Here is a 10,799-nt window from a genome sequence, read left to right on the forward strand (position 1 = left end):
GTATTTAATAAGAAAGTGGGAAATGTCAATTTAATTAAACAAATATTTATAGAATCAAAAATATGCTAAGAACTCTGATCAGAGCTACAATGAAGACCTATTTCCAAGGAACTTAGAATTTACCTGAAGATGCTTCGTATCTAGAAATCATCTGCCTGTCTATATCTATATTCCCAGGAAAAATCAGTATGGATACTTTAACTTCTGTTTTAATTGTATTGGAAAGTATTGCTCATTTAAGTACCAGCTACACTTATAGACCCACTCCAGCCAGGAAGAATACTAAGGGAGTAGGGAAACTGACTCAAAAAAAAAAAAAAAAGAGCAGCCTAATAAAAGATGTTATTGAGCCCCACGCAAAGTTATAATTCTCCTGAGGTCTAGCTGTTTTGATTTTCAAAAAGTTTTCTTCTCGTTTTTGACCTCCCTGTATATTCTTGCCATAATCCTCAGTTCGTTGTGAACTAGTTCTGGCCAATAAATAGCTTTATAGTTAAGAAATGACTTGCTCTGGTGTTCACCCTCCTTTTCTTTACTTGTCTTTGTCATGGGATTTTTCCTCTCCTAAGCCCTGTTTGTACTTGATTTTGTGGGAGATCCAGAGCAGCTCATTTTCTCTTGCCTGCAGGGGAAGGAAGATTTACAAGGCTTGCATCAGTCAGTCAGAGGAGAGGTGTCAACTGGCCGATTGCTTCTAAGTCACTTTCAAATTGAAATAAGAAATAGCCTTTACAAGTTATTGTGAAAGCTTCTGCTATCCAAGGTTACCACTCTCAGTATTTAAATTTGCCCCTGAGAGCACATCTGTCTGGCTTTTCTCATAAGCCCCATCCCTGTAGCGCTAATGAGAACCTCATGCCTTCCAGTCTGAGAGCAGGATTTGGAATCATTTCTCCCTTGTTAATGTAAAGCATGTCAATCTGGGCCCTATGCAGTATGATTGGCTTTTCTTGCTGCTGAATCTGGCTCGTAGGTGGTTTTGTATCACCTACAAGGTTTCATGTCTTAGTATCATATTGATTCTTAATTCCCTTAATACGAAGATACTAAGCTTCCTCTCATATCCTGGTGATATCTGTAAGAGATAAAGGTGAGCTTTAAGAAAAAGAAAAAGTCCTTTTCCAAATGCCTATCTTTTCCTTGGTCTTACAAATGATTGTGTTTGGTAAGAGATTAAAGTTGGTATGGACAGCCAGCAAACACAGGAGTAGATTTATAGCCTCTAAAACAATACTTTCAAAGATTTCCTTTCAGAAAGCATAGCCCAGAGGCGTCCCTTTGATTCTTCTGAGTCTCTAAGGAGTTGCTTCAGAAGCAAAGACGTTATGCTTCTTTCCTAAAAGATTTTGATGTTTTATGGCTTTATATGAAAATACTGAGCAGGAATAAATAGTCAAGGATCCTTGCAGCCTTTCCTTGTCTGAATTGTAGGCATGCTCGGCTCCAAAAAAAAAAAAATTAAAAAGTAGCATCAGCTACTTGTATTCTTGTGACTTTACACAATTCATTATCACAGTTTACTGTGTAAACAGCCATTAGCCTCACACTTTCCTGTTCTCGGGAGAAAAATGAGAATTTTGCATTTGGGAAATTTTTCATGTGGGAAATTACGTATACCCACATTTTGGGAGGTGATAACTTAGTAGCAGGGAGAAATGAAACCAGTCGTCTACGCTTTCCCTAATATCAAGAAAGGTAAGTAAAAGAAAGATGTCACTTGAGGAAAGCCTTTAAGTCTTTAGTATTTTAGGACTTTGCCTATAATATTTTTACCAACTCTGTGTAAAATTGTGAAGAGCTGCTCCGAGAAGAGGTGCAACTTTTGAAGTGTTCTGGATTGTTCAGAAAATTCTAATCACTGAAGAAAATTCCTTATGCAACACTGTCTTCCTATAATGTAGACAGTTATCTGCTTCACCCTCTAGAATTGATCTCTGTTAGAACAAGAAGCATTTTAGTTATTTGATATTATGTACAGTGAGTGCCTAACATAGTGTGTGCCAGGTAAATAGCAAGTTTAATAAATTCCGGTTGAATTGAAAAATCCTTGTTCAATTGTTGATTTCTTTTTGCAGTATTGAACAAACACAACTTTGTTTCTCTGTATATGAATAATGAATCTAATTCAATTCTCTGTCCTGGTCACCTATCTAACCAGAGAATGGGGGTGATGGGCTATGCTTTAATGCTATTTTTCTGTGTTTGTTGTCTCCACCTCAAATTGTGGTTTTTTTGAGTGTAAGAACAAAGCCTGTTTCAACTTTGTGTCCCCAGCATTGAAGACGTCCATGTAATACTTGTTAAGTGAAGGAGTGGAATGATCAGATAGGATAAAACCATGGTTCTTACACAGGGATTAGACTCCTGACATACGCATTAGCACAAAAGTCTAAATAATAGGCAGGCACAGTAATAGATATGACAGTTATGGCCCATTAATTGGTATCGCATACAAAATAGACGGTGTCATGGATCTATATGGTCCTTTTTATAATCCACTGTCCTTGACCTATACTCATCTGTGAAGTGTTTCGATATGAATATACACCTTGTATGAGTATCAACCAGGCTCAGCAGCGTGAGACGTGCATGGAGCAAGTATGTGCTGTTTACCTCAACTGTTCTCTTGTGAGAAAGATCCTTCTTTTCATGGTGAGAACAGCTATTATCTGTTGAGTAATTACACTATATCTGATGATATGCTGAGAACTTTACATAAACACCCCTGTGTAATTCTCTTCTTATGCTTATGAGATAAGTACTATTATAACCTCCTTTAAAGAGAAACAAAACAGAAGCTTTGAGTATTCAAGTATCTTATCCATTGCATAACGAAAAGCAGGGTTGGAGCTGCAACACTTTTATTTTTCTGATGTTATAGTGAAAACCCCTGAGTCTTCTATGTTAAATTCTGCTGAGGGGGCGGTAAAGCCTGTACTGTGTGATCATAACAAGTATAACTAGGGTCAGTGCCTGAAAGTTACAGAGGGAAGAGTTCCACTTCAAAGAAAGAAAGATATTTCCAAAGACTAGAGCTATCCAGACTAGGTTCTCTTTCTAGCATAATGCCTGATGCGTCATAGGTGCTAAATAAAGATTGATCACATGGGGCAGGTCACCTCCAGATGCAGTGAGATGATTCATTGTAACTCTTTAAATTGAAGCTGAACAAATCTTTTAGAAGTGGGGCCTTGCATCACAAGATTAAAATTCAATAATCTCTAAGTGGTTTCCAAATCTGTGATCTAATTAGCTTACAACTACATGACAAACTAGATTTAAAAAAAAAAAATAAGAGAGGAGGGAGGCTGAAAAAGAGAAGGGGAGAGAGAAAGAAAAAGAGAGTTGCAGGATCTAATATTCAATTATTTCTAGGAACCAGGAGTAAATAGCCTAAATTCTTACAGATTTGCCAAACCTGTTTTGATGGGTCATCGTACCTTGAAGGGAGGTAGCAGGAGATATATCCTCGATTTATACAAGAAGTTGAGGCAGTGATGGAACTAGTCAAGCCTCCCATGGGTCCCCCAAATAATTCATAATTAGGTTCTCCACAAATCCCCCTTTCCCTATTGCCACATGTAATGCAATGAAAGCCAGCACACAGCTTTCTAACCTCCCAGGGTCAGATTGCCCCATCCTCCTGTAAAAGAGTATTCTCCTGGTGGAGTTCTTCAAGAGTTTCAGAGTTTAGAAACCAAGTCGACTGTCAGCAAACTTTCTCAAATAGGTTTGAGGTTATATTCAGCAAGCCAGCCATTTGGACAACTGAGAATCAGTGTTCACTTTGCTGTTCCTTTGCCAGTTTTGTGTAACATACACCTGCTTCTGTGCTGATCAAGGTTGACATTTATTCAGTGCTTTTGGATCGTCTTCCAACAGAAGAGGGTCTAGACTATTTCAATAAAATTAATTAAGCTGGCTAGTGTGGCATAGATTATAAAGTACTATATTATTTCTTAGCCAATTCATTGGCTGCTTTTCTTCTTTTGATTTGTTTTTATTAAACTACCTTCACCAGAGAAAAGTCTCTTTGATTTAGATTTCTGAAAAGAGACATCATTCCCTCTAACTAGGACCTAACTCCAAGGAACTTCCAACTTCTTAGCATACAACGCCACTCCCCTTTAACTGTTATCTTTGTTGCCAGCCCACTGTGAATGTCTTGATCATGATTGATTTCTTTGGGACCATGAGTTGATTAAAGTTCCAATTGCTGAATGATACAGGCAGGGAGGCCTTGTCCATTGACTAGAAAGATGTATGATGTGGATATGAATCTTTCCCCAACTCTGGGGAACTTTGCTCCCACAAGAAAATTATAAATGTCCAATGAGCTAAGAGCTAAAGTTCAGAACATAACAAAAATTCCATGTTTGGTTAAGAATATACACACCAGTATTGAAAAAAATAAAATTTTAGAATAGTGGAAGCTAATACATAAAACAGAAATTTTTACTAGTTACTGAACGGCTATCACTTGCAGGGTGCTGTGGTAAATGCTGTGATGTGACACCCAGATCTCCCTTTACATGAAGTGCCTAGCTGCTGTGAGTATAGGCAGCTGATAACTCATAGCTGATTACTTCCCTGGGAATTGCTTTAGTGGAAGGAAGCTTTCTTGCCCAAGTTTGTAGGCTGTCCAGCAGGCCAGACCATACCCAATGAATGGTCCATGCAAGAGTATAATGGGCTGCTCCCTTTGTCTCAAAGTGGGCAACTCTGAAGCTCATTTCTAGAACACCCTGGGTGATGAGCGAGGTCTTCATTGCAATTGCGTGTCATAGCTCAATATTCTTCCTCTGGCCAGCCTTGCTCTCCTACTCCTTTAGAGATCTTGTTGCTAAGACTCTTGCCCAATAATGTCCTGCTTATAAATCTCCATCTGGGAGCTGTTTCCCAAGGAAGCAACTTGATCTAAGAAAAATATTCTTCTTGGTACTAGATGGTAATAGAGTTGGTTTTGCTTACAAAGGTGGATACTGATGTACCTCTGCTTACTTACAATGGTCTGGAAGAGACAAAATGATAAGTAACTAACTATTCTATAAAAAAGAAGCCCACTCGTCCCCCTGCAATGCAGAATTCTGCTGTCCCTTTTCTTTGTTTCCGTGGTATTCCATGCAAACTTATACTTCTATTGTATTCTATTCTAATTTCATTTTGTTGTTGTAAGTTGTGAGCATTTTGGAGGCAAGGATTTGTCCGGCATCTGGAATGCTGCCTGCAATATGGCAGGTGCTAAGCAATTTGTGTGGAATGAGGAATGAATCAATGAACAAAAGATAAGTAAGACAATTTGAAAGTTGAATGCAAAAAATACGCATATAGAATGATAAAAATTCAGAGAAGAAGTGGAATTCAGATTTGGCCTTGAAGAAATTTAGCAATTTGGGGGCATATGGGTATTTCAAAATGAGAAAGCAGCATTGACTGTCACACAGAAATAGTGACTAAATTACATATTTGTGTCATAATAATGAGAGCCTATTCAAGCTAATTTAAGGAACAAGGCATCTAAAGACTAGACCTAGAGATTGTCGTACTGAGTGAAGTAAGTCAGACAGAGAAAGAGAAATACCGTAGGATATTCCTTACATGCGGAATCTAAAAAGAAACGATACAAATGAACTTATTTACAAAAAAGAAATACACACAGACTTAGAGCTGAACTTATGGTTACCAGGGGGGAAGGATGGGAAAAGGGATAGTTAGGGAATATGGGATCAACACATACACACTGCTGTATTTAAAATGGTTAACCAACAAGGACCTACTGTACAGCACAGGGAACTCTGCTCAATGTTATGTGGCAGCCTGGATGGGAGGGGAGTTTGGAGGAGAATGGATGCCTGTACATGTATGGCTGAGTCACTTTGTTGGGCACCTGAAACTATCACAACATTGTTAATCAGCTATACACCAATATAAAATAAAAAGTTAAAACAAAACAAAACAAGGAGTCTTTACTGAAATACAACAGTGTGTTTCTTGGAACCACCAGCCAGTATTTCAATAGCATTCCATGAGGGCTTAGAACCAGGAATTTTAATATCAGAAACATCAGTTGCTTTGATCGTTTCTCTAGAAAACAAGCTCGCATCTCTTTTGCCTGCTCACTCTTTTGTTTCTTTGCAACCCTTTACCTTCAGGCAACTTTGACCCCTCCATTCAAGAACTGAAAAGAGATTATGTGAGGCTGTGACTAGGTGAGGAGAGATAATTGCCCCAGCAGTGGCCAGATAACAATTCCTGATTCAGTTTTTGTGGTCAGCAGGGGTGGTGGGAGATGCTTTGGTAATGGAGCATAAGCTAGTGTATGATGGGCAGAGGAGTGGATATGACAGATGAGGAATTCTGGTAGGCATTTGCTAAGGTGCAAAGCTCACCGTGGTTAGAAGAATGTCCATTCTAAATAGGTAATCATTACGAACAACAGGTAATGTCCATTCTAAATAGGTAATCATTCAACAACAATTTGCTTTGTCAAATTTTATAATCCAGGGTGTGTGTGTGTGTGTCTGTGTGTGTGTGTGTGTGTGTAAAACATCTAGGATTAAATATTTAAATTGTGGCAGCAGACTTCTGTTCAAGATTATGTTTAGATCAAACTAACATTACAACCATTCTGAGTTCCTTGAGTGAATTTAAATGCTAGAGAGGAGGGCTTCCCTGGTGGCGCAGTGGTTGAGAGTCCGCCTGCTGATGCAGAGGACAAAATAGAGGACGTAGCTTTGTAAGATGACCTCGTCCAGGCTAAAGAGTTGCCACATGTAATCCTCAAAATGGACAGATTTCAAAATGAACAGCATCTGTAGAAGCTTTATATGTGCCAAGACCCCAAAATATGAGAGTGAACAAAGCATCACTTTTTATCTTCAAAAACTTATAGACTAGCACGTGTCAGTGACAGAAGCTCTAGGGGAGCAGTGACACATAAACAAAATATTACAATATGCTAAGTGACGTGACAGAAAGAACAAAGTGCTCTGGGAGCGACTCTCCCTGTAAAGGTCAAAGATGTCTCAACAGAGGAGGTGGCATTGGATCTTAAATAACAAGTAGCATCGGCCAGATGGAGAAGCGGGGGGAAGGAGAATTCAACAGAGGGAACAACATGTGCAAAGCCAGGGCATCATAAAACATCATGAAATGTTTGTACAATGAAAAAAATTTTTTTGAAAAAATTTAGTAGCAGAAACAAAATAGGTTATTTTGGTGTGTGTGAGCATGGTAAAGAACAGGTAGAACGATGTGACAAGAAGGAAGATGTCGCCAGAAGCCACTGAGCGACTGTAACTTCCAGTTGACCCACAAGCTGGACCCCGGCAACTGGAGGCTTCTCATCCCCTGACCTGTCCTTGGAATATCTGCTCTCCCTACCATTTCCACAGTGGGAGGTGTTTCCAAGGATGTGTTCTTTTTTTCTTTTTGGTTGCACCCTGCGGCACGTGAGATCTTAGTTCCCCAATCAGGGATCTAAGCTGTGCCCCCTGCTTTGGGAGCATGGAGTCTAAAGCACTGGACCACCAGGGAAGTCCCAACAAAGACATAGTCTTGAGAGAGTAAGATGTTGCTGAGACCATCAGGAGAGTATACAGGACTGAACTTTATAATCTATGCCAAACTAGTCAGCGTAATTCATTTTATGAAAAACAATCTAGACCTTCTTCTGAGCCTCTATATAAACTTTTAAGATTCTGATGGGCGAATGCAGAGATCTGGTAGTCTTGTGGCTGGCTGACAGAGACAAGAGCCATGTATATAAGTTCCCTTGCTTATTAAAACTACCACCCACCAATCTGGAATGGTTTGCCTTTGTCTTTGGCCTCTCTCTGCCTTTCGTGTACAAGGGCCAGTGTGTGAACCAAGAACCTTGAGAAGTTTGGAAGGATAAAAGAATTCCCGTAGTTTATCAAAGCACTCTGGATGAAAGTTTTTTAGGCTACTGGATGCCAATAAGAGGGAGGAAGGAGGAGGGAAAAGAAGGAGAGAAGAGAGAAAGAGGCGCAGGGAAAGGTTTCCAGTGTGAAACCGTTTAAAAGAGGACTAAAAGTGAAAAATACTTGAAAAGGTCTGCTTATTTCCATAGAGCAATAGGAAACCACTCCTCTGCAGTATGTGAACCTCCTTGCTGCAAATGGCAACTCAGATTCTTGTTTAATGATATAAATCAAAGGACACTTATGCATTGAAAACTTTATCTATAGGATGCCAAATAGTCTGGTCATATTTTCTCATTGCCTTTTCTTTAAGATCTTCAAAATAAAAACAAAAATTAAAAGTTAGCTCAAATGCCCTGTGTGCATAATTCACCCTGAACACAATTCTTCTCAGAAGGGAACAGGTCCCTGTGTACCACCAAGGGGCAGCCGGGCATTGTGGAAAAGGGCATGTAAGCTGGAGCCCTAAATCCCGGGTTCAGAATCCTATAGTTCTCCTTTATCTTCCCCTTGTTGCTGCTGTTGTTATTATTATTTTTATTGATGTAGAATTGACTCACAATATTATATTGTAAGTGATTCGATATTTTTATAGATTATGCATACCATACAAAGTTATTACAATATTAGTAACTGTATTCCCTGTGCTGTACATTACAGCCCTGTGACTTTTTTACTTTATAACTGGTAGTTTTACTTCTTAGTCGCTTTACTCCTTTTTTATAATCACCTGAGCAACGTATTAGTCTCTCTGTGCCTCAGCTCCTCGTTTATAAAATCAGAATAAGAAAAGTACCTCTTTCCTGGGATTGTTGGGATTAAATGAGTTAATATATGTGAAGGGTTTGGAACAAAGCCTGGCACATACTAAATGTTAGGTAAGTTTTCCTTATTATTATAAGGTGAATTTTTATTTTTTTTGCGGTACACGGACCTCTCACTGTTGTGGCCACTCCCATTGCGGAGCACAGGCTCCGGACGCACAGGCTCAGCGGCCATGGCTCACGGGCCCAGCTGCTCCGTGGTATGTGGGATCTTCCCGGACCGGGGCATGAACCCGTGTCCCCTGCATCAGCAGGCGGACTCTCAACCACTGCGCCACCAGGAAAGCCGTATAAGGTGAATTTTAAAAAGCTTTTATTTCCTGCCTTCTTTTCAACATCACTTGGAGTAAGTATAGTTCTTTGTTTCTCCCTTAATGGTTTCTCTGTGTCTTTCAAACAAACCCTATTTTGGGACGAAATCTTCCAGATAAATGGCTCCTGACTGACTTGAAGATGTCACTTCCTGCTGGGGAGACAGGACAATTCCTAGTGATTGACCCTCAGTGACTCTCCTTCCCTCCTAACAGTTCTCAGGTTGCAGCCAAACCTAGAAGAACAAAAGGTTTAAGGTCAGATGACTGGAAATGCTAATTGTAACCACTAACTTTGGCACCTCCTTGTATATATGGTCTTATACTCTTCATTAGACATTATCCATATGCAGGTCTTATCTTCCCAAAGAATGTCAAATTTTTCACAGGCAGATTCCTCCCTACTTTTCTATTTGCCATCATACCTGTCAGCCTGTTGGCCGAAAGCAGGTGTCCAGCAATACATGCTAAATAACACTCAATTGTAAAGCTTTGGAATGCAGATTCACTAGTTGACTGATTTATACAGATAGCATATCTATATCTTCTGTTGCACTGCCCGTTTAAACGTTTCAAAGCCCCCCATTTCCTTCAACCACAAACTTACATTTCTGCAGATTTTCCACAGTCTGCCTAATCAGTTCTACTGCACCCATAGTTTACTATAACAACAACATAACAGCTAATATTTATTGATTGCTTACTAGGTGGTGGGCATTGTTCTAAGAAATTTACCTTAATTTTGTTATTACTCACAATAAATTTGTGAGCTAGGTAATATTATTACCCTCATCTTATAGATGAGAAAACGGAGGCAGAGTGTTTTGAAGAAACATGGCCAGTTCAGTTACACAGTTTAGCAAGTAGAGCTGGGATTTGAAATCTCCCCAACCCCTGAAGAGTGATTCTGGTTTTCCCCACTAAATTACTATCCCAGTGCATCCACAGGCAAACCAGTCTTTTCCAGAAATGTACCATTATCCTTCCCCTCTCCCTACTTTTACTCCTATTATTTCCCTGATAATAAAAGGCAGGGTATCTCTATGACTCTCTTTTTTTTTTTTTTTTCTTTTTCAGGAAATAACTTTTTACTTTCTATTGGAGTATAGTTGATTCACAATGTTGTGTTAGTTTCAGGTGTATAGCAAAGTGATTCAGTTATACATGACTCTCTTTTGCTGTCTACTACTAACAGCCCTCCCAATACTCAGACCATAAAGTGTTTCCTATTATCTTAAATATTCTGAACTATATTGTTTAATTAAATACCCTCATATATTTCTTATATATGTTCTACCAACAGTTTCCTTTGCTAGGCTTGTCTCCCTGGAAATATATCCATCCTTCCTCCACTTTATAGCACTGAGCTCAGTGCTAAACCTGTATTCAACACTCAATACAGACAAAACGTGGTAGATTCTCAGTGTAATTGTAAGCATACTGGATCCTGAATTCCATTATCAAATAGCAACCTGGTGGGGTGTTTCCACCCACAACACATGAAAACTCTGACACACTGAAACTTCTTTATCCTCTATCTGTGCAGCTCTCCATGGTGGCAACTGCAGGCACAAAAGTGGATTTCCAGACTGCCATGAATTGAGGAAAACACACACTAGTGATGGGCATACTTCCGTGTAATTAAATGACACCTATCATAGGGTGACACATCAATCTCCACAGGAGTGAAAAAAAAATCACTCATACTTAGAGAGTCTGTA

Source organism: Neophocaena asiaeorientalis, unplaced genomic scaffold (assembly GCF_003031525.2).
Source record: "Neophocaena asiaeorientalis asiaeorientalis breed wild unplaced genomic scaffold, Neophocaena_asiaeorientalis_V1.1 scaffold177, whole genome shotgun sequence".
In the NCBI taxonomy this organism is placed as follows: domain Eukaryota; kingdom Metazoa; phylum Chordata; class Mammalia; order Artiodactyla; family Phocoenidae; genus Neophocaena; species Neophocaena asiaeorientalis.